The sequence below is a fragment of the Phyllobates terribilis genome, unplaced genomic scaffold (assembly GCF_046119375.1).
Source record: "Phyllobates terribilis strain yellow unplaced genomic scaffold, ASM4611937v1 Scaffold_30__1_contigs__length_15301838, whole genome shotgun sequence".
Classification (NCBI taxonomy): domain Eukaryota; kingdom Metazoa; phylum Chordata; class Amphibia; order Anura; family Dendrobatidae; genus Phyllobates; species Phyllobates terribilis.
In genome coordinates this window covers 6,845,055-6,868,612 of record NW_027362790.1, presented here as the reverse complement: position 1 = coordinate 6,868,612, position 23,558 = coordinate 6,845,055, and the positions used below count along the sequence as shown (strand labels likewise).

The following is a 23,558-nucleotide window of genomic DNA, read 5'->3' as shown; positions in this document are numbered from 1 at the left end:
GCAGGGAATGTTGAATGCTACTTTTAACTTTTATAAGCATCTTTTTAGTAAAAAGTGTATAGATGAGTCCTTTTTATCTGATGCTCTTAATGATCTCGATTTTAAGTTAAATTTTACAGACCAGGAGGTTTTAGAACGCGATATTGTTTTAGAGGAATTATTTTATGTTTTTAAAAGTTTCTCTAAGGGTAAAGCACCTGGGTGTGACGGACTACCTGTAGAATTTTACCTTACTTTTTGGGACATCTTAAAAGAGGACCTTTTTATGCTTTTTAAAGAAGTTTTTATTTGTGAACAGTTGCCATTTTCGTGGAGGAGAGGAGTGGTGTCTTTGATATATAAAAAAGGTGACCGCAGTGCTCTAGCGAATTGGAGACCCATAACTCTCCTAAACGTTGATTACAAGGTACTTGCTAAGGTGGTTGCTGACCGGCTCAGGAGTGTCATTGCCAAACTGATCCGGCCTGAGCAGGTATGTAGTGTACCAGGCAGAAGTATTTCAGAGGTTTTAAACGTATTAAGGGATGTAATTTGGTATTCCAGAGACCGGGGTCAAAATGTAGCTCTTTTAGCCCTAGATTTTGAAAAAGCTTTCGATAGAGTCTCTCATAGATTTCTTTTTAGAGTTTTAAAAAGAATGGGTATCCCTAATATGCTTTTAAATTGTATTAAGATTTTATATAAAAATTGTTTTAGTCAAATTTCTCTTAATGGCTTTTTAACAGATGGAGTTCCCCTTGAGTCCGGAGTGAAGCAGGGATGCCCCTTGTCGCCCATCCTGTTCATCTGCGCCATGGAGCCCCTGCTGAGCGCAATAAGGAAAGACAAAGTGATTAGAGGGGTTCCTGTTCCTGGCGGAGGTGGCAGTGATGTGAGAGTCTTTGGCTACATGGATGACGTGACGGTTGTGTGCGTGGACCCTGCTTCCCTCCGGAGGGCGGTGTTGCGCATTGATTTTTTTTCCCAGGCATCCGGTTTGAAACTTAATTTAAATAAATCTGAATGTCTGACTTTGGGATCCTGGGACACCGCCCAACTCCCGCAGCTCACTATAAAACGAGACAATGTAAAAATTCTTGGAGTTGTTTTTAACGAGGAGAATGTGGGAACTCAAAGCTGGGAGAATGTCATAGAAAAAATGTCAAAGAAAATATCATTTTGGGGTTTGAGGTCCCTAACAATGGAGGGGAAAATTTTAATTATAAAATCAGTGTTGTTACCCCTCATACTGTATATAGCTATGGTGTACCCCCCCTCTGATGTTTTAATTAAAAAAATGACTAGGATGATCTTTATGTTTTTATGGAACTCCAAAATGGAAAAATTAAGGCGAGAAATAATGAGGAAGAATAAAATGAACGGCAGAAGGGATGTCCCCGACTTACATATTTATTTGTATTTAAATTATTTCTGCTTTTGTTTCAAACATTTTAATGGTAATAGTGCGCTAAGTTATTTTTTAAAATATACTTGTGGGATGATTTTTAAAAGATGGTTTAAGTTGTCGTTGAATTCCCCTGTTTTACTATGCCCCCCCAAACACCAAGCAATCTTAGAAAAGACTGTTCGATTTTATAGCCTTGGTGATTTTAATATGGACATTTTTAAAGACCGCAAGAAGCTTTTATCTTTTCTGAGGAGGAATGAAGATGTGACCCCCATAGTAAATTTCTCAGAAGAGAGATCGAAGCAAGTTTGGAAGAATGTCTTCGGAAATTCTTAGCAAATGGACATAAGGACATCGCATGGATGGTGGTCCACCAGTGCCTCCCCACCAGAGAGTTTCAACACAGGAGAGGCCTGGTGGCCAGAGCCAAATGCCCCAGAGACTCATGTGTTAATGACGAAACCACCTTGCACCTTATGTGGAATTGCCCATTTGCACAGGAACTTTGGCACAAAGTTGGGATTCTTTTAAAATGGACTTGCGGTTTAAGAGATTTTAACCATGAATATGTTTTATATGGCCTTTTTAAATGTCCGACCCCTCAACAGTATTGTATATGTTGGTGTATGATTAACTGTTTTAAAGACGCCCTTTGGAAGGCACGCAATATTTTACTTTTTAAACGTGATGCTATTTCTGTGAAGGATTGTCTTAAAATTGCTTTTAGCCAGATGTATATTTATTACTTAAGGGATGTCAAATGTATTGGGAGAAGGGATGCCAATCGTATATGGGGTTTTTATGGGTGGAATTCTGTGTTTTAATAATGTACTGTTTGTGTTGTTGTTTTTGATTGTAAACCATCTTTTACGCACTTAATAAAATATGTTGAAACCTGATCTGTTCTTATCAGTTTAATATCTGATACGTCCCCTATCTGGGGACCATATATTAAATGGATTTTTAGAACAGGGAGATGGAAAAAGAGCTTGCTCTGTCCACTCCACGCATTGACCTGGTATTGCAGTATCTCCAGGACCGGTGCACCCCTTCTTTAATGCAGTTTCTAAAATCAGAAAGAATTGAATTCAATGTTTTTTGTTCATTTTGCTTGTTTGTCGGATTTTGGGATGGACTCTTTGGCTTTGCTTTTCTTCTCCTCATTGGATTTTTCATGTTCAAAGTTGCAGAAGCCAGATGACAAACTCATTTTGGTTCAACTTCAGCAACTGTGCATTGCATTGCCATGTAATGTAATGCAATGCTATCTTTCTAGCTCTCCCTCTTTACTTCCTTTTAGATAAACAGACATATTAGGCAAGCATTTTGGAGCTTTCACCTAAGTAACTACAGGTGGTGAGATAAGCTGCACAATATAATTGACCTTTCAGTATATTGTTGCACACACACCATCTATTTAGCAAATGCCCTTGTTATCAACAGCAGCCTTTTAAACTCACCTGAGCTAACAGGTATGTGCGCTGGTTACTCTGCTGCGCTTAAAATTTATTTTTTGGTTTGCTACAATGCCTTTTCTGAAACGTTGTCTCCCTCTGCTGGAACACTGACTTCTTTCATTTAATGCCTGCAGACTATAAAAGAGAACCCAACCCAAAAAGTTTGGTTGATTAGTCTGTGGCATTCTGTTAAACTGTTGCTTATGGCGGTCTCTGTGAGCTTCTCAGTGACATTCAGCCAGCCAGGTATCCTGCCTGCAGTAGATGGAATGTGGCAATGGAACGCTGGCTGCGCGTGTCATAATAGGCTCTGAGCCTTTATATACCTGCGCACAGCAGCAGCCACCTTCAGTCTGCTGCTGGACAGCCAGCAGCAGCAGGAGAGGTAAGTAATCAGCAGCCCTCCTGCTAAGGGTAGACAGCTGCTCGTTCCACCCCACCCCTCGCCTTAATTGGTTCTCCTCCCTTCCAACGGTGTTGAGGCGGGTGGGAACAGCAGGCGGTGAGGGTGCTGTGTTTAAAGAGGTGGAGTTATGCAGATCTAAAACGCGTGGATTGCAGCAGCAGCAAGCCGAAAAGTGCAGGCATGTAAGGGATCTAGAGGTTGACAACATGTCTTCTTAACGGGAGTCCAGGAGCTCATCTCCACAAATGGACTTTTCAGGATCCTTGGGTGGCTCCGTAGTTCGAAACCAATTCTGGTTATCGCTTCTCGGCCTTTTGGCACGATCTATCAGGTTTACCTGTGTGGTCTTGCCTGTGAGGTGCTCTTGGTACCCTTTCTCTCGGCCTGGGGGGATCGTTCCTCTTCGGAGGGACTTAACCCCCCTGCTGCTATTTGGAGGAAGGATTAGTCCGGGAGCAACGGGAAGTGATCCCATGAAGGCTTGCGCCTTTCAGAGAGAAGAGTCGGTACGTTCCTGAGTGAAGGATGCCGGCAACGCTCACATATTCATCGGGTGATGCCCGGATGCGGAACACCGTGAGGATTGAAGTTGGAGCAGCATCGAGGATGGAGAAGAATTTGGACTACATCTGCCATAGGATTCTTCTTGGAGTTCTGGAGATTCGGCGGGAAGACATATTCTGCTTCCAGGACAACGAGTACAAGGGGACTTACACCATCACCTTCAAGAGCCAGGGATGCTGTCAGCAACTCGTACAAAAGGTAAACGAGAAAAACTACTTAGATGAATTGGATGGACTAACCTTTTGTCTCTTGTATGCTTATGACGAGATCCCCATCGTGGTGCATTTCCCGAACCCCTTTGTGGAAGCTGCAGACATCTCGACCTACCTTACCCTCTATTGTGATGATTTGAGATACCTGGGTACTGTGAAGAACGCGGTAGGCTTCTGGTGCGGCAAGAGAAGGTATATGGCCCGTCTAAAGAGGGACCTTAGTGGAGTGGGAGGAATGCTACACCCTCCCTCAACCTTCGTAATCGGTAAGAGCAGAGGCTACTTATTTTATCCTGGAATGCCAGTATGTTGCAGGAACTGTGGACAAATGGGTCATACCCAAACGTCCTGCACGGGCAGGAAAGTAGACCGCTGCAATAATTGCAGCTGTTACGGACATTTAATGAAGGACTGTCCCGCTGGGAGGAAATGTAATCTCTGCGGTGAGGCGGGGCACATGTTCCGAGGATGCCCCAACAGGACCAGGACCTACGCAGAAGCTGCATCTTCTGAAGCTGAGCCGATGCGCCCACCGGTCTTCACTGGCAGGCCGGCGTCGGAGGGCGGATCGAAGGGCGAGAAGGCTGGGATGGAGCAGGGAGCCTTAGGCCCCTCTGGGGCGGCCCCTGCATCGAAGTCCCTTAACGATGGGCGGACCTCGCATGGACCGGAGCGGGGGGGTCCTCCTTCTGGGAGGGTATCCTCCGTATCGATGGTTCCCGATACCGATCCTGTTGGACTGGAGGGTGGTGCCCCTGTGCGGTTGGCTACAGGGGACCACGCAGCAATGGCCTCAGGATCTTCCAGGGCGATTAGCCAGCCAGATGAGGGGGCTTTGCTTCTAGGTGGCGAACATCAGGAAATCTGTGTTGCTGATCTTGTCCTGATGGACCAGTCTCCCCCCCTGGAGGAGGTGGAGGAAGAGGAGGACTGCACCAGTGACCTAGTGGAGTCTGCCCCGAAAAAGAGACGGAATGTCGAAGCCCCAGCGTCTCCTGGAATGTGGCTGGGAACCGTGACCTACGAGGGGGCAACCGCCGGCTCACAGAATATCGAGTCATTTGGGTCCTCTAGCCCGGATGTCCTGGAGCAATTTGATATACAGGGCTTTGAGTCAGGTGTCCTCATGGAAGATCCACCACCCTGACCTATGAATGCCCACATTAAGACTTGTCTCACTGAATGTGAGGTCATTAAAGAGCCCAGTTCGTAGGGCTGCTCTATTTAAGTACTTAGAAACCACTGACTTTGACATATGTTTATTACAGGAATGCGGGATACAACATGCACTAAATTATAATGATATCAAGACAGATTGGAGACTGGGGCCCTCCATCTGGTCTGGCTCCAACGACAACAAGTCAGCAGGGGTGGGCTTCCTCTGTCGTGGGAGAAATATTACTATAAATGCTGTCACAGAAATAGTACCAGGCAGAGTGGTTTTAGTGCATTTTAAATTTAATGGTTTTATCCTACGTGTAATGAATGTTTATGCTCCCCCTGATAAGCAAGAGAGAATTAATTTATTTGGGATATTGCCATTGTACTGTACTGGGTCACCTCCCCTGATCGTAGGGGGTGATTTTAATTGTCTTTGTGCTAGTGAACAACGAGCGGGGGGTGACCCTTTACGCAAATTGGATAAGTCATGTCATCTATTGAAAGATTTTATAACTGATTTTAAATTATGCGATGCGTGGAGGTCACTCCTGCCGACGGACCCTGGTTACACGTGGTCCGGAAGAGGGGTGTCCTCCAGGATCGATTTTATTTTCCTATCAGATGATTTTAACCCTGTAAAATGTGTTTTAACATCAAATATATTTTCTGACCATAAGGGCTTGGAGGTGCACCTAGAATACCGGGATGAACAGAGGGTCAACAGGGGCCTCTGGCGTCTAAGTACTTACCTGCTGGAGGACCCTCTGATTCGACAAGACTTTGTTAAAGCCTATCAAGCCTGGCGGCGACAAAAACCTTCTGATGCCCCTATGGTAACCTGGTGGGAAATTTTGAAAAAAAAAGTCAGAATGTTTTTTATAAAAGCAGGGAGACGTAAAGCCAGCGAGAAAAAAAGATGTTTTAGTGATCTTAACACCAAACTACAAACACTTTTTAAATTCAAAGAGCTAGGGGTGGAGGTGGGAGATGATATTGCTGGCCTAAAAACTGAAATTCAGAACTGCATAGACACAAAGGGGAAAGAGATTATTTTTAACTCTAGAGTGCAGCACTTGGAGGAGGGGGAGAAGTGCTCTCGCTTCTTCTTCAAAAAAGTCATGGATAAAAGAGAAGTGATCACAAATCTTGAGGGTGAAACATCTATGCAGGGAATGTTGAATGCTACTTTTAACTTTTATAAGCATCTTTTTAGTAAAAAGTGTATAGATGAGTCCTTTTTATCTGATGCTCTTAATGATCTCGATTTTAAGTTAAATTTTACAGACCAGGAGTTTTTAGAACGCGATATTGTTTTAGAGGAATTATTTTATGTTTTTAAAAGTTTCTCTAAGGGTAAAGCACCTGGGTGTGACGGACTACCTGTAGAATTTTACCTTACTTTTTGGGACATTTTAAAAGAGGACCTTTTTATGCTTTTTAAAGAAGTTTTTATTTCTGAACAGTTGCCATTTTCGTGGAGGAGAGGAGTGGTGTCTTTGATATATAAAAAAGGTGACCGCAGTACTCTAGCGAATTGGAGACCCATAACTCTCCTAAATGTTGATTACAAGGTACTTGCTAAGGTGGTTGCTGACCGGCTCAGGAGTGTCATTGCCAAACTAATCCAGCCTGAGCAGGTTTGTAGTGTACCAGGCAGAAGTATTTCAGAGGTTTTAAACGTATTAAGGGATGTAATTTGGTATTCCAGAGACCGGGGTCAAAATGTAGCTCTTTTAGCCCTAGATTTTGAAAAAGCTTTCGATAGAGTCTCTCATAGATTTCTTTTTAGAGTTTTAAAAAGAATGGATATCCCTAATATGCTTTTAAATTGTATTAAGATTTTATATAAAAATTGTTTTAGTCAAATTTCTCTTAATGGCTTTTTAACAGATGGAGTTCCCCTTGAGTCCGGAGTGAAGCAGGGATGCCCCTTGTCGCCCATCCTGTTCATCTGCGCCATGGAGCCCCTGCTGAGCGCAATAAGGAAAGACAAAGTGATTAGAGGGGTTCCTGTTCCAGGCGGAGGTGGCAGTGATGTGAGAGTCTTTGGCTACATGGATGACGTGACGGTTGTGTGCGTGGACCCTGCTTCCCTCCGGAGGGCGGTGTTGCGCATTGATTTTTTTTCCCAGGCATCCGGTTTGAAACTTAATTTAAATAAATCTGAATGTCTGACTTTGGGATCCTGGGACACCGCCCAACTCCCGCAGCTCACTATAAAACGAGACAATGTAAAAATTCTTGGAGTTGTTTTTAACGAGGAGAATGTGGGAACTCAAAGCTGGGAGAATGTCATAGAAAAAAATGTCAAAGAAAATATCATTTTGGGGTTTGAGGTCCCTAACAATGGAGGGGAAAATTTTAATTATAAAATCAGTGTTGTTACCCCTCATACTGTATATAGCTATGGTGTACCCCCCCTCTGATGTTTTAATTAAAAAAATGACTAGGATGATCTTTATGTTTTTATGGAACTCCAAAATGGAAAAATTAAGGCGAGAAATAATGAGGAAGAATAAAATGAACGGCGGAAGGGATGTCCCCGACTTACATATTTATTTGTATTTAAATTATTTCTGCTTTTGTTTCAAACATTTTAATGGTAATAGTGCGCTAAGTTATTTTTTAAAATATACTTGTGGGATGATTTTTAAAAGATGGTTTAAGTTGTCGTTGAATTCCCCTGTTTTACTATGCCCCCCCAAACACCAAGCAATCTTAGAAAAGACTGTTCGATTTTATAGCCTTGGTGATTTTAATATGGACATTTTTAAAGACCTCAAGAAGCTTTTATCTTTTCTGAGGAGGAATGAAGATGTGACCCCCCATAGTAAATTTCTCAGAAGAGAGGTCGAAGCAAGTTTGGAAGAATGTCTTCGGGAAATTCTTAGCAAATGGACATAAGGACATCGCATGGATGGTGGTCCACCAGTGCCTCCCCACCAGAGAGTTTCAACACAGGAGAGGCCTGGTGGCCAGAGCAAAATGCCCCAGAGACTCATGTGTTAATGACGAAACCACCTTGCACCTTATGTGGAATTGCCCATTTGCACAGGAACTTTGGCACAAAGTTGGGATTCTTTTAAAATGGACTTGCGGTTTAAGAGATTTTAGCCATGAATATGTTTTATATGGCCTTTTTAAATGTCCGACCCCTCAACAGTATTGTATATGTTGGTGTATGATTAACTGTTTTAAAGACGCCCTTTGGAAGGCACGCAATATTTTACTTTTTAAACGTGATGCTATTTCTGTGAAGGATTGTCTTAAAATTGCTTTTAGCCAGATGTATATTTATTACTTAAGGGATGTCAAATGTATTGGGAGAAGGGATGCCAATCGTATATGGGGTTTTTATGGGTGGAATTCTGTGTTTTAATAATGTACTGTTTGTGTTGTTGTTTTTGATTGTAAACCATCTTTTACGCACTTAATAAAATATGTTGAAACCTGATCTGTTCTTATCAGTTTAATATCTGATACGTCCCCTATCTGGGGACCATATATTAAATGGATTTTTAGAACAGGGAGATGGAAAAAGAGCTTGCTCTGTCCACTCCACGCATTGACCTGGTATTGCAGTATCTCCAGGACCGGTGCACCCCTTCTTTAATGCAGTTTCTAAAATCAGAAAGAATTGAATTCAATGTTTTTTGTTCATTTTGCTTGTTTGTCGGATTTTGGGATGGACTCTTTGGCTTTGCTTTTCTTCTCCTCATTGGATTTTTCATGTTCAAAGTTGCAGAAGCCAGATGACAAGCTCATTTTGGTTCAACTTCAGCAACTGTGCATTGCATTGCCATGTAATGTAATGCAATGCTATCTTTCTAGCTCTCCCTCTTTACTTCCTTTTGGATAAACAGACATATTAGGCAAGCATTTTGGAGCTTTCACCTAAATAACTACAGGTGGTGAGATAAGCTGCACAATATAATTGACCTTTCAGTATATTGTTGCACACACACCATCTATTTAGCAAATGCCCTTGTTATCAACAGCAGCCTTTTAAACTCACCTGAGCTAACAGGTATGTGCGCTGGTTACTCTGCTGCGCTTAAAATTTCTTTTTTGGTTTGCTACAATGCCTTTTCTGAAACGTTGTCTCCCTCTGCTGGAACACTGACTTCTTTCATTTAATGCCTGCAGACTATAAAAGAGAACCCAACCCAAAAAGTTTGGTTGATTAGTCTGTGGCATTCTGTTAAACTGTTGCTTATGGCGGTCTCTGTGAGCTTCTCAGTGACATTCAGCCAGCCAGGTATCCTGCCTGCAGTAGATGGAATGTGGCAATGGAACGCTGGCTGCGCGTGTCATAGTAGGCTCTGAGCCTTTATATACCTGCGCACAGCAGCAGCCACCTTCAGTCTGCTGCTGGACAGCCAGCAGCAGCAGGAGAGGTAAGTAATCAGCAGCCCTCCTGCTAAGGGTAGACAGCTGCTCGTTCCACCCCACCCCCCGCCTTAATTGGTTCTCCTCCCTTCCAACTGTGTTGAGGCGGGTGGGAACAGCAGGGGGTGAGGGTGCTGTGTTTAAAGAGGTGGAGTTATGCAGATCTAAAATGCGTGGATTGCAGCAGCAGCAAGCCGAAAAGTGCAGGCATGTAAGGGATCTAGAGGTTGACAACATGTCTTCTTAACGGGAGTCCAGGAGCTCATCTCCACAAATGGACTTTTCAGGATCCTTGGGTGGCTCCGTAGTTCGAAACCAATTCTGGTTATCGCTTCTCGGCCTTTTGGCTAAGATCAAGTGTAGGATCTGTTCTTATCAGTTTAATATCTGATACGTCCCCTATCTGGGGACCATATATTAAATGGATTTTTAGAACAGGGAGATGGAAAAAGAGCTTGCTCTGTCCACTCCACGCATTGACCTGGTATTGCAGTATCTCCAGGACCGGTGCACCCCTTCTTTAATGCAGTTTCTAAAATCAGAAAGAATTTAATTCAATGTTTTTTGTTCATTTTGCTTGTTTGTCGGATTTTGGGATGGACTCTTTGGCTTTGCTTTTCTTCTCCTCATTGGATTTTTCATGTTCAAAGTTGCAGAAGCCAGATGACAAGCTCATTTTGGTTCAACTTCAGCAACTGTGCATTGCATTGCCATGTAATGTAATGCAATGCTATCTTTCTAGCTCTCCCTCTTTACTTCCTTTTGGATAAACAGACATATTAGGCAAGCATTTTGGAGCTTTCACCTAAATAACTACAGGTGGTGAGATAAGCTGCACAATATAATTGACCTTTCAGTATATTGTTGCACACACACCATCTATTTAGCAAATGCCGTTGTTATCAACAGCAGCCTTTTAAACTCACCTGAGCTAACAGGTATGTGCGCTGGTTACTCTGCTGCGCTTAAAATTTCTTTTTTGGTTTGCTACAATGCCTTTTCTGAAACGTTGTCTCCCTCTGCTGGAACACTGACTTCTTTCATTTAATGCCTGCAGACTATAAAAGAGAACCCAACCCAAAAAGTTTGGTTGATTAGTCTGTGGCATTCTGTTAAACTGTTGCTTATGGCGGTCTCTGTGAGCTTCTCAGTGACATTCAGCCAGCCAGGTATCCTGCCTGCAGTAGATGGAATGTGGCAATGGAACGCTGGCTGCGCGTGTCATAATAGGCTCTGAGCCTTTATATACCTGCGCACAGCAGCAGCCACCTTCAGTCTGCTGCTGGACAGCCAGCAGCAGCAGGAGAGGTAAGTAATCAGCAGCCCTCCTGCTAAGGGTAGACAGCTGCTCGTTCCACCCCACCCCCCGCCTTAATTGGTTCTCCTCCCTTCCAACGGTGTTGAGGCGGGTGGGAACAGCAGGGGGTGAGGGTGCTGTGTTTAAAGAGGTGGAGTTATGCAGATCTAAAACGCGTGGATTGCAGCAGCAGCAAGCCGAAAAGTGCAGGCATGTAAGGGATCTAGAGGTTGACAACATGTCTTCTTAACGGGAGTCCAGGAGCTCATCTCCACAAATGGACTTTTCAGGATCCTTGGGTGGCTCCGTAGTTCGAAACCAATTCTGGTTATCGCTTCTCGGCCTTTTGGCTAAGATCAAGTGTAGTATCTTTCGAAAAGGCGGTTTTGGATGTTGGCCGCCCTAGTAGATTGATACATTATGCACACTGGGGTTTAGGCGCTTGTTAGTACGCCAGGTGGCTAATATAGTCATCTGGTGGAAAGCATGGCCCCCCAGGATCGACGCCATTGGGCCGGGGAAGATCGAAAGCCCGAAGTGTGAAGTGCCCCAGGAGTGGTGACCCTGGGGTGCCTTAACTCACTGGGATTGGGAACCCCACTTGAGTTTATGGCACATTTGCACTAGCACTTCAATATTTCTTTCTTCACACACACCCTTATTCCGGGCCTTCTGGCCTTAGGATGGGGAATTTTTCAATTCCCGGTCGAAGGTCCGGGCAGTATTATACTGTGAAACCTTCACTATTTATTTAAATTTTTTTTTTGTCACTGTGTGCCCACTTTTTCACGTGTGTCCACGTCCTTACTAGGATTTTGTCGGGATGCGGTTCCCTTACGGGTTCCTCTCTTGGCAGGTCTAGGGGGGGAGTGTGTGGCCATCAGGTTCCGCTCCCCCCTGAACCCCCCTGGCTCTCCTCTTTCGGGAGGAGAGCGTTGTTGGCTCCCCTCTTCCGGGAGGGGAGCACAGTCTTTGGCTCCCAGTGCCTTGCTCGGGTGAGAACTCGGGCAGGTATTGGGGGTAAGATTGGGTCGCCTCTGGCTCCGGCTGGAGGTGGCTATTTGTCCCTGTTCCTCGCTGTGGCCTTCTGGCTCGGAGGGACGGGGAATGGTTTGGGGGACCCTTCTCCTTTTGGAGAGGGTTTCAAGAAGACCAGCATCCTAGTGCACTTTTTTTGTGGCACTTGTCACTTTTTTAAGCGCACTCGGGTTTTGTACACGAATTTGGGCTTTCACAAAAAAAAAAAATCTGTTCTTATCAGTTTAATATCTGATACGTCCCCTATCTGGGGACCATATATTAAATGGATTTTTACAACAGGGAGATGGAAAAAGAGCTTGCTCTGTCCACTCCACGCATTGACCTGGTATTGCAGTATCTCCAGGACCGGTGCACCCCTTCTTTAATGCAGTTTCTAAAATCAGAAAGAATTGAATTCAATGTTTTTTGTTCATTTTGCTTGTTTGTCGGATTTTGGGATGGACTCTTTGGCTTTGCTTTTCTTCTCCTCATTGGATTTTTCATGTTCAAAGTTGCAGAAGCCAGATGACAAGCTCATTTTGGTTCAACTTCAGCAACTGTGCATTGCATTGCCATGTAATGTAATGCAATGCTATCTATCTAGCTCTCCCTCTTTACTTCCTTTTGGATAAACAGACATATTAGGCAAGCATTTTGGAGCTTTCACCTAAATAACTACAGGTGGTGAGATAAGCTGCACAATATAATTGACCTTTCAGTATATTGTTGCACACACACCATCTATTTAGCAAATGCCCTTGTTATCAACAGCAGCCTTTTAAACTCACCTGAGCTAACAGGTATGTGCGCTGGTTACTCTGCTGCGCTTAAAATTTCTTTTTTGGTTTGCTACAATGCCTTTTCTGAAACGTTGTCTCCCTCTGCTGGAACACTGACTTCTTTCATTTAATGCCTGCAGACTATAAAAGAGAACCCAACCCAAAAAGTTTGGTTGATTAGTCTGTGGCATTCTGTTAAACTGTTGCTTATGGCGGTCTCTGTGAGCTTCTCAGTGACATTCAGCCAGCCAGGTATCCTGCCTGCAGTAGATGGAATGTGGCAATGGAACGCTGGCTGCGCGTGTCATAATAGGCTCTGAGCCTTTATATACCTGCGCACAGCAGCAGCCACCTTCAGTCTGCTGCTGGACAGCCAGCAGCAGCAGGAGAGGTAAGTAATCAGCAGCCCTCCTGCTAAGGGTAGACAGCTGCTCGTTCCACCCCACTCCCCGCCTTAATTGGTTCTCCTCCCTTTCAACGGTGTTGAGGCGGGTGGGAACAGCAGGGGGTGAGGGTGCTGTGTTTAAAGAGGTGGAGTTATGCAGATCTAAAACGCGTGGATTGCAGCAGCAGCAAGCCGAAAAGTGCAGGCATGTAAGGGATCTAGAGGTTGACAACATGTCTTCTTAACGGGAGTCCAGGAGCTCATCTCCACAAATGGACTTTTCAGGATCCTTGGGTGGCTCCGTAGTTCGAAACCAATTCTGGTTATCGCTTCTCGGCCTTTTGGCTCAGATCGGGGTGTTTGCCTCGGGCTGGGCTGAGGGGTGCGTATTTTCGGCTCGTGTGGTGGAGAAAGCGATCCGTGCCTTGGGCATTACAATGGCGGCTGTAAAGAATACCGTGCGATTGGAGGTTATTGAGGACCACAGACATAACATCGGCTTGGAATTTATTGTCCGGAATATAGTGATGGAATTGACGGGATTTAAACTGGAGAAGATTTTTTGTATCCAGGAGTTTCCTAAAGCTGGTAATTATGACATTTCTTTCTACTTGGAAGCAGACTGTTTGACTTTCTTTCAGCGTTTAAAAGAGAAAAGACATCATGAGTATTTACAATTTATAATCCCTAAGCCTTTGTTTTCTAATATTGAAAGGCCCATTACTGTACACATGTATAACCCGTTTGTGGAGATCCCTTTGATTAGAGCTTTCTTATCACGGTATTGCTCAGTAATAAGGGGGGGAATCATGCAAAAGAATATTTTTGCTGTTTTCAATGGGAATGTGAAATTTTGGGCTCGTTTCAAATCTGACCCTGAGGGTATTGGTGGAACCATGCACCCACCTGCAAATTTCTCCATTGGAGGAAATAGAGGATTCCTACATTATCCTGGTCAGCCCTCTTTTTGTAGGAAATGTTTTTGTTATGGCCATATAGCTGCGGAATGTACCTCTGATGTAACTTGTAGGAATTGTAAAAAATCAGGGCATGAAGCCTTTGAATGTCCCTATCCTGCAATGTGTGACTTATGTGGTGAAAATGGCCACACTTGTAGATCATGTCCTAATGTTAGCCGTCAGGTTTTTTTGGCGCGTCTTAATACTGAGAGACGTAAGACATGGGGGGAGAGACAGGGGGCTCCTCAGGCACAGGAGGGCCCTACTGAAATCCCACCTGTTGTTCCTGAAACTACTACAATGGTGGAGGAAGTGGTGGATTTTATTCCCACTGTGGCTGAGGTGCATGATATCACTGTAGAGGGAAATCTTGGAGACCAGGTGCAGCCTGACGTGGGTGTGGCACCACCTGTAGAGTTGCCTTCTGGGTCAGGGGCTGAGATGGCTCTCAGTGAGGTAATTGAGGAGGTGGAAAGCTCTGAGGAGATGTCTGCCTCAAGTTCCGTTGACATACAGTGGTCAGTTTCTCCAGAGGAAATAGAGGCTGCCAGGATGCCTTCAGCTGAAAATGCTGCCATCGTTTGTAAAGCCTTGGCCAAACAGAAGAAGACTGGTAAAACTGTAAAGAGGTTACGAAAAAAGAAATTTGAGTCTTTTGAGTCTCACAACCCTTTTTCCGTCCTATCTGACTCTGGGGAGGACTCACATTTGAATGAACCTTATAAGGCCACTCCCATATCACCTAGTGAAGGTTTCTTAGAGGAAAAGGATGTGGCGGGCTTGGAGAGCCTATTTGAATTTTCTGAGGTAGCCTGAGACATGTTGATTTCTTTTTCTGGTCTTCCCGGTCTCCATAACCTGCATTGACACCTATGGTCCTGCGGCTGAAAATAATCTCCCAGAATGTACGCATGTTTGCATCAGCGACAAAGCGTGCCACTGTTCTGGACTATTTGGCATCTAAGGGCTGTGACATCATATGTGTTCAAGAATGTGGTTTATCTAAATTTCCTAAACAAAATGAGTGGCTGTATGGGGAGGCAGTGTGGTCCTTTTCTAATACTAACAGAAATGATGGCATTGGAATCCTTATCCAAAACAGAGACATTCGCTTAAAACAGAAAACTATTATTCTGGAAGGAAGATGTGCTTGTATCACTCTATCATACCTTGGTTGGGACTTTAAACTAATTTGCATATATGCAAATGTGGATAAAAATGAGCGCTTATCACTCTTCAAAAAATTGACTTTTTTTTTGCATGGCAAGTTGCCTGTTTTTGTTATTGGTGACTTTAACTGTATTTTTTCAAAAGAAGCAAGGGCAGGTTCATGGCAATCTAAAGTGGATGTTACAGGTAATCTATGGAACCAAATGACTAAAGACTTCTCCCTTAGGGATGCTGTGTCGGAGAAGCCGGGACCTTTTACATATCATTCAGATGATGGCCATGCCGAGTCTAGACTGGACTATTTTTTTGTTTCCTCACCGGCAGTTAAATGTGTTAAGTATTCCCAAGAGAAAGTTTGCTTCTCTGATCATGAGTGTTTGCTTGGGGTGTTTGAGGTGGATGGTTTTTTCTATGGCAAAGGGAGGTGGCGGATGAATGTGAGTGTTCTGGATGACAAGCAAGTTTTCAGGTGTTTTTCAAAAAAATACTATGGTTGGGTGAGGAGGAAAAGGGATTTTTGCAATATCTTGGAATGGTGGGTGTGGGTCAAGGTTAGAATTAGGGATTTTTTCAGGAAAATTGGCTATATTAAGGCTAAAAAGAAGAGATTATTATATACACAAATAAATAGGAGGATTTCCTTTTTGCATGAATGTAGAGCTATGGGTATAGATGTTAAAAGTGAGTTGGTTAAAATGAAGAACGAAATGGGTGATTGGATGTTTGGACGAGGAAAGGAAATCATATTCCGGTCGAGAGTGAAGTTTAGGGAACAGAATGAGAAATGTACGCGCTTCTTTTTTAAGAAAATGTGTGGTGGTAAACGGGATATGCATGTGTTGGTGAATGATAAGGGTGATGAGGTACATGGTGAGGGAGTGATCAAGGAAGTGGTTAATTTTTATAAAGGCTTGTATGGGGAGAAAAAGTGTGATTTGGGGAACGAGAATGAGTTTTTGCAGGTACTTGGAAATTTTGTTACAGAAAGTGAAAGTCAGGCTTTGATGGATGATTTAACAGAGAAAGAATTGTTGGGTGTGATCTCCAAGTCTCCGAAGAACAAATCCCCTGGGCAGGATGGAATCCCATGTGATTTTTATGCAAAATATTGGGACGTTGTTTCTCAGGATCTGTTTGAAGTCATGAAATCCTTGTTTTCCGGAGTGAGTATGCCTGAGTGTATGAAGGGAGGTTTGGTTGTGTTATTGTTTAAAAAAGGTGATAGAAAGAGGCTAGCCAACTGGAGACCAATTACGCTGCTTAATGCTGATTATAAGATTTTTGCGAAAATTTTGGCTTGTCGTATGAGAGAAGTGATAGCATCTGTGATTGAGGAGGAACAAGTGTGTGCGGTGCCTGAACGGAGGATACAAGAGAACATCTGTCTGGTGAGGGATGTGCTAGAGGATTGTAAGAGTAGAAAGAAAGGTGTGATTGTATGTGCGCTTGACTTTGAAAAGGCCTTTGATTGTGTGGCTCACGTGTTTTTGTTCAATGTGTTGTTGAAAATGGGCTTTCCAGAACGTTTGGTTAGATTGATTATGGGAATGTATGAGGGTGCTAGAAGTGTGGTACAGGTGAATGTTTTTTTATCTGAGTCTTTTGAAATATTGTCAGGGGTGAGGCAGGGGTGCCCACTTTCTCCAATCATGTTTATTTGTGTGATGGAGCCCCTTCTCCAGCTTATTAGAAGGGATACAGTTTTTAAGGGGTTTTTGATCCCTGGCTGTGATGGTAAGGCAATTAAAGTGATTTGTTATATGGATGATGTGTGTGTGTTGTGTGATTCTGAGAGTGATGTCGCAAGGGTTAAATGGTTAGTCCAATGTTTTTGTGTTGCCTCTGCTTTCAAAATAAATTGGGAAAAAAGTAAGGTTAAGGGATTTTTTAGTAGTAAAAAAGTGTGTGATGCAGATATGGAATGTGTGGAAGGGGGGATTAAAGTGTTGGGGGTGTGTCTGGATGAGAGTTTAAAAGGGGACAAGAGTTGGGAGGATCTGGGTGGTAAAATTGCAAGGAAATTGGAATTATGGCGTCTGCGTGATCTGTCCTTTACTGGGAAAATTTTAATCATTAAAAGTATCATTCTCCCTATGCTTATTTATGTAGCTTTGATTTTTCCCCCACCTGTTGGAGTTTTGAAGAAGATTAATAGATTACTTTTTGTGTTCCTTTGGGGCAGTAATATAGAGAAGGCCAAGAGGGAATTTCTTCATAGGTGTAAAAGGAATGGTGGCCTAGGATTCCCTAACATCGAGACTTTTATTGGTCTGAATTGTATTAGTTTTTTTGCAGGACTTTTATTAAAGCAATCCAAGGCTGCATGTATGTGTAGATACCTTGGAGGCTCCGTCTTCCATCGGTTAAAATGGATGAATTATGATAACTGTAAACCTACTGCTTATGTATGCCCTTATTGGTACCTACAATTGGAATGTTTTATCAAAAAATTTCATCTTGAGAAAGTTCAGATGGTGGTTTTTCTGAAGAATAAAAGCATGGTGAAAAGGATGTGTGTGGATAATAGGATGTGTGAAATTAATGGGTTAAGGTCAGCTGAGGCGGAGGATGTCTGGTGTAAGCTGGTCAAACATGATATGTCTAACAAACAGAAAGATTTAGTTTGGATGTCTTTGCATGGGATTTTACCTGTGAGGAGTGTACAAAAAAGGAAAGGGTTGGCGGTGTCTGAAAGGTGTCCGAGAGAGCGGTGTGGGTGTAATGAAGAGGTCCATCATGTTCTATGGTCATGTAGGTTTGCGAAGGATGTTTGGTCTAAATTGGGTGGGTTATGTATGGAATTGACTGGGGTGAAACGTTTGAATTTTGAAATTGTCATGTTTGGGTTATGCATGCTAAACCATGAAAAGGATAGGATTTTGTGGCTGTTTTTGGCTTGTGTGAAGGAGGTTTTGTGGAATTGCCGGAACTTGTATGTGTTTAAAAATGAGCGTTTTGAGGTGGATGATTGTGTTAAAATGGTCCTTGAGAAGTTATATTTCTATTATAAGTGTGATATGAAAGGTGGGATGGATGCAGAGGGAGTATGGAAATTCCGGAAATGGAAACATATAATTAGTCTGTAATTTTGTTTTTTTCTGATGTGTATATTGCATTTTTTCAATTTAACTGGATAATAAAAGAAACCATCATGATGAGTTTTAAACGATAAATGATTGTGGAATGGTTGTTTTTTTCAGATGAGGAGACGACCTTTTATTCTGCATTATTGTTTTAAACCTGAATGGTTTTGTAAAAAAAAAAAAAAAAAATCTGTTCTTATCAGTTTAATATCTGATACGTCCCCTATCTGGGGACCATATATTAAATGGATTTTTACAACAGGGAGATGGAAAAAGAGCTTGCTCTGTCCACTCCACGGATTGACCTGGTATTGCAGTATCTCCGGGACCGGTGCACCCCTTCTTTAATGCAGTTTCTAAAATCAGAAAGAATTGAATTCAATGTTTTTTGTTCATTTTGCTTGTTTGTCGGATTTTGGGATGGACTCTTTGGCTTTGCTTTTCTTCTCCTCATTGGATTTTTCATGTTCAAAGTTGCAGAAGCCAGATGACAAGCTCATTTTGGTTCAACTTCAGCAGCTGTGCATTGCATTGCCATGTAATGTAATGCAATGCTATCTATCTAGCTCTCCCTCTTTACTTCCTTTTGGATAAACAGACATATTAGGCAAGCATTTTGGAGCTTTCACCTAAATAACTACAGGTGGTGAGATAAGCTGCACAATATAATTGACCTTTCAGTATATTGTTGCACACACACCATCTATTTAGCAAATGCCCTTGTTATCAACAGCAGCCTTTTAAACTCACCTGAGCTAACAGGTATGTGCGCTGGTTACTCTGCTGCGCTTAAAATTTATTTTTTGGTTTGCTACAATGCCTTTTCTGAAACGTTGTCTCCCTCTGCTGGAACACTGACTTCTTTCATTTAATGCCTGCAGACTATAAAAGAGAACCCAACCCAAAAAGTTTGGTTGATTAGTCTGTGGCATTCTGTTAAACTGTTGCTTATGGCGGTCTCTGTGAGCTTCTCAGTGACATTCAGCCAGCCAGGTATCCTGCCTGCAGTAGATGGAATGTGGCAATGGAACGCTGGCTGCGCGTGTCATAATAGGCTCTGAGCCTTTATATACCTGCGCACAGCAGCAGCCACCTTCAGTCTGCTGCTGGACAGCCAGCAGCAGCAGGAGAGGTAAGTAATCAGCAGCCCTCCTGCTAAGGGTAGACAGCTGCTCGTTCCACCCCACCCCCCCGCATTAATTGGTTCTCCTCCCTTCCAACGGTGTTGAGGCGGGTGGGAACAGCAGGGGGTGAGGGTGCTGTGTTTAAAGAGGTGGAGTTATGCAGATCTAAAACGCGTGGATTGCAGCAGCAGCAAGCCGAAAAGTGCAGGCATGTAAGGGATCTAGAGGTTGACAACATGTCTTCTTAACGGGAGTCCAGGAGCTCATCTCCACAAATGTACTTTTCAGGATCCTTGGGTGGCTCCGTAGTTCGAAACCAATTCTGGTTATCGCTTCTCGGCCTTTTGGCTAAGACCAAGTTTCTTGTGTGGGGTCCTTGAGTGTTTTCCCTTGGCCTTCCGGCATCGCCATCTTGATGGCTTAAGCCGGTTGCTGCTTTAGGGGGAGAACGAGGAGGAACGAGAGAGTGATCATAATGGGCGTGAAGATACGCTATGCTGGGACCGATGACAATCGGGTTCGCAATGCATTCCGCATTGAAGTTGATGCTGCTGTCAGAGAGCGTTTCAATCTGTCGTATATGGTGCACGAGGTGATCTTCAAAATCCTGGAAGTGACAAGAGAAAACATCGTCTGCCTGCAGGAATCCCGGAAAGAAGGACGGTATGTCTTGGTGCTGCAATCTATGGCGGCTTGCCGGAACCTGTATAAGAAGTTGAGGGAGCAGGAGAGAATCCAACCTTGTATGGTTTGACTTTTACAGTCTTGTACTCCAAAGGTGATGTTCCCCTAGTCATATTTATGTATAATCCCTTTATGCACGAACATGACATTGCGACTTTTCTTAAGAGGCATTGTGACTTTGTGAGCAACAGTCACAAAATCATGAACGAGGAGAACTTATGGACTGGCAAATACAGATATTTTGTCAGATTTGGGGAAAGTTCTTCGGAGCCTGGAGGTGTTCATTACCCTCCCCAAAGTTTCTCTATCGGGAGAGATAGGGGTATTCTCTTCTTTCCTGAGGCCCCAGTTATTTGCAGGAAATGTAAGAAGTACGGACACTTACAAGAGGTTTGTACTGCTGTGCCTGTTTGCTCCAAGTGCAACCAAAGTGGGCATGTTGCTAAGGACTGTACCAATCCAATTGTTTGCAATGCTTGTGGTATGGAGGGGCATGCCTTTAAGGATTGTACTCGTCGTGCGAACGAGGGCAAGGCAAGGGCATACTCTGAGGTGGTCTCGAACTCTCCGAGGCCTAAGAGTGTGGCACCTGAGGCCGCAGTTTCTTCCAGGGTGAAGGTAGTGGAACAGCGTGTGGAGACTGCTCCAGTGAGGGCGTCTGCTGACCTACTGGTGGAGCCCGGGAGACTGGAAGAGGTTCTGGCAGCTGAGATGGACATTTCTTCCTATCAGGGGGGTTTCATTGACTCCTTTTGTGAAGAACGTGAGGGAGCCTTGGAAATCCCAGGGGACCCAGCTCTCAGTTGGAGCAGTGAAAGTATGGATGAAGAGGGAGCTGGAGGTCAAGGAGACTTCACTGAGACTGGGGTGAGGTCTTCTGAGGAACCGGACCGCGCTAAGAATAAAAGGGCCCGGTTGTCTGAACCATCAAGTAGCCAATGCGTGGCAAGTCCGGTGAGTGAGCGGGATTACCCAGTGGTTTCTCTTTCTCCTGCGTCAACGGCTTACCTGGAGGAGAATTTGGAGTCCACTATCTTTCAGCTAAGTGGGAGTTCGCCGGATGACAAAGGATAAGGAAGGCATGTTTTTTTGCTGAGACTGGTGTTTCTGGTTTTTGAGCCAAAGAATGGTCTCTAAACCAAATTGGGACATTGCGTCCCTTAATGTAAGACTTTTAAAGTCTAGAGTTAGAAGATCTGTGATTCTGGACTTCTTACATAACCATTCTTTTGATATTATGTGTCTACAGGAGTGTGGTATAGAAGAACCCCTGGAAGACGCTGATTGGCCATATGGCCAGCATATCTGGTCTGGCTCTAGTGGGAATAAAAATGATGGAGTTGGGATAGTATTAAATAATAGAAATTTTGTTTTTGAATATTATAAGGTAATAGAGGTGGGTCGTTGCATCTCTGCAGTTGTGTGTGGGAGGGGGTGGAAAGTTAAAATTATAAATATTTATGGTCCTACAAAAAAAGAAGACAGGTTAAGTTTATTAGATAAATTATGTTTAGAATTACCTGGTAGGATCCCTGTGATAGTAACAGGTGATTTTAACTGTGTAACTGAGGGGAAAGTTGATGCCTCAGGAAAAAAATTGGCAAACATTATTTCTGATTTTTTCTTTTTTGATGCTGCTGAGGTTTATTTGGGGAAGCCACCACCACCAACCTATAAAGCTGACAGGGGTGGGATAACATCTAGGATTGATAGGATGTTTTTTTCTAAAAATATAATATGTGATGGTTTTTCTCAATTTTCAGTTCCTTTTTCGGACCATGTGTGCCTGAAAGGTGAGTTTAGAGGGGATTTAAGGCGGGTGCATGGGAGAGGTGTGTGGAAATTGAATGTGAGTTTGCTTGAGGATGAGAGAATTGTGAATGATTTTAAGAAAAAATATAGTTGGTGTAAATCTCAAAAGAGTAAGTTTGAAAGTGTGTTGGTGTGGTGGGATTGGATGAAGTATGAAGTGCAAAAGTTTTTTCGTCGATGGGGCTATAAAAAGGCTGCCATGGTTAGGAGTCAATATAAAGATTTAATGATGAGGGTGGAATGGCTGGAGAAAATGAGGATGTGTGGTGTGGATGTGGATGATTTGTTAAGAAGTGCGAGAGAGGATTTGAAGAGGACTTTGGAGAGGAAGGGAAGGGAAATAATTTTTAGGTCAAAGGTGGTCCATCTTGATAAAGATGAAAAGTGTTCAAGATATTTCTTTAAAAAAATAAATGGTAAGAAGGAGGGTATGGAGGAGATTTTTGATGTGGATGGTGTTTGTGTGAGTGGGGAGGATGTAATGAAGGAAGTGGTCACGTTTTATGCTGAGTTGTTTGGCAGGAAGTGGGTGGATGAGAGTTTGAAAGAAGAAGTGCTTAAGACTTTGGATTGTAAGGTGGATAAGGATGGATGTTCTGGTCTATGTGAGGCAGTGATTGAGGAGGAAGATAAGAAAGCGGTGTTTGGTGCAAGGAAAAATGTGACGCCTGGGAAGGATGGTTTGCCTGTGGAGCTATATGTTATGATGTGGGAAGTGATGGGTATGGATTTAGTGGAAGAGTGTCAGTTTATGTGGGAGAATGGGATGCTTGCGGGTTCAATGAAGGAGGGAGTGGTGGTCTTAATCCATAAGAAAGGGGATAAAAGGTGTTTGAGTAATTGGAGGCCAATTACGCTTCTGAACGCCGATTACAAGGTATTCAGTAAAATTTTGGCGTGTCGGATGCGTGTGGTTGTAGCTGATGTGATTGGTAAAGATCAAGTGTGTGCAGTGCCTGGTAGATGTATGACGGATAATCTGTGTCTTTTAAGAGATGTGTTGTGGGATTGTAAAGTAAGAAAGCAGAAGTGTATGGTGATGGCTGTTGACTTTGAAAAGGCGTTTGATCGCGTGTCTCATGTGTTTCTATTTGAGGTTTTGCGTAGAATGGGTTTTCCGGAGAAATTTGTGCGTGCCGTGAGAGGATTGTATGGGGAGGTGGTGAGTGAATTTCTGGTGAATGGGTTTTTGAGTGAGAAAGTGTGTATTAGGTCTGGTGTGAGGCAAGGTTGTCCCATGTCACCGGTATTATTTGTGTGTATGATTGAGCCACTGCTGTGTATGATTCGGAAAGAGAAAGTGGTGCGTGGTTTGTTAGTGCCAGGGAGTGGTGGAATGACTGTGAAAGTCTTAGGATATATGGATGATGTAGTAGTGGTGAGTGAGAGTGTGGCCTCTATGGAGAGAGTAAAATTGTTGTTGAATTTTTTTTGTGGCGCGTCAGCGTTTCGTGTGAATTGGAACAAATGCATGTTTAAATGTTTTGGTGACAATAGGATTAAGATGGATGGTGTGGCTGGTGTGGATGGTGCAATTAAAGTGTTGGGAGTTTTTTTTAATGATGATTTGAAAGGTTATGAGAGTTGGGATGAATGTGGTGAGCGGATTGTGCGGAAGATGAATTTTTGGAAGTTACGTTCTTTGTCTTTGGTAGGGAAGGTTCTTATT

General features: G+C 43.4%; 5 non-coding genes and 1 pseudogene across 5 annotated transcripts; all 6 read left to right on the top strand.

Moving 5' to 3' along the window:
• Positions 1-2,249: 2,249 nt before the first annotated feature.
• LOC141179797 (U2 spliceosomal RNA) lies at positions 2,250-2,439 on the top strand. The gene has a single exon (XR_012255764.1). It is a non-coding gene; the product is annotated as a U2 spliceosomal RNA (small nuclear RNA).
• A 6,165-nt stretch (positions 2,440-8,604) lies between these two features.
• On the top strand, positions 8,605-8,794 carry LOC141179796 (U2 spliceosomal RNA). Its single transcript, XR_012255763.1, has one exon. It is a non-coding gene; the product is annotated as a U2 spliceosomal RNA (small nuclear RNA).
• A 1,109-nt stretch (positions 8,795-9,903) lies between these two features.
• Positions 9,904-10,094, top strand: LOC141179562 (U2 spliceosomal RNA). Its single transcript, XR_012255565.1, has one exon. It is a non-coding gene; the product is annotated as a U2 spliceosomal RNA (small nuclear RNA).
• A 1,109-nt stretch (positions 10,095-11,203) lies between these two features.
• Positions 11,204-11,295, top strand: LOC141180065 (U2 spliceosomal RNA; annotated as a pseudogene).
• Positions 11,296-12,090: 795 nt separating this feature from the next.
• LOC141179892 (U2 spliceosomal RNA) lies at positions 12,091-12,273 on the top strand. The gene has a single exon (XR_012255831.1). It is a non-coding gene; the product is annotated as a U2 spliceosomal RNA (small nuclear RNA).
• Positions 12,274-18,411: 6,138 nt separating this feature from the next.
• LOC141179964 (U2 spliceosomal RNA) lies at positions 18,412-18,611 on the top strand. The gene has a single exon (XR_012255880.1). It is a non-coding gene; the product is annotated as a U2 spliceosomal RNA (small nuclear RNA).
• Positions 18,612-23,558: the final 4,947 nt, after the last annotated feature.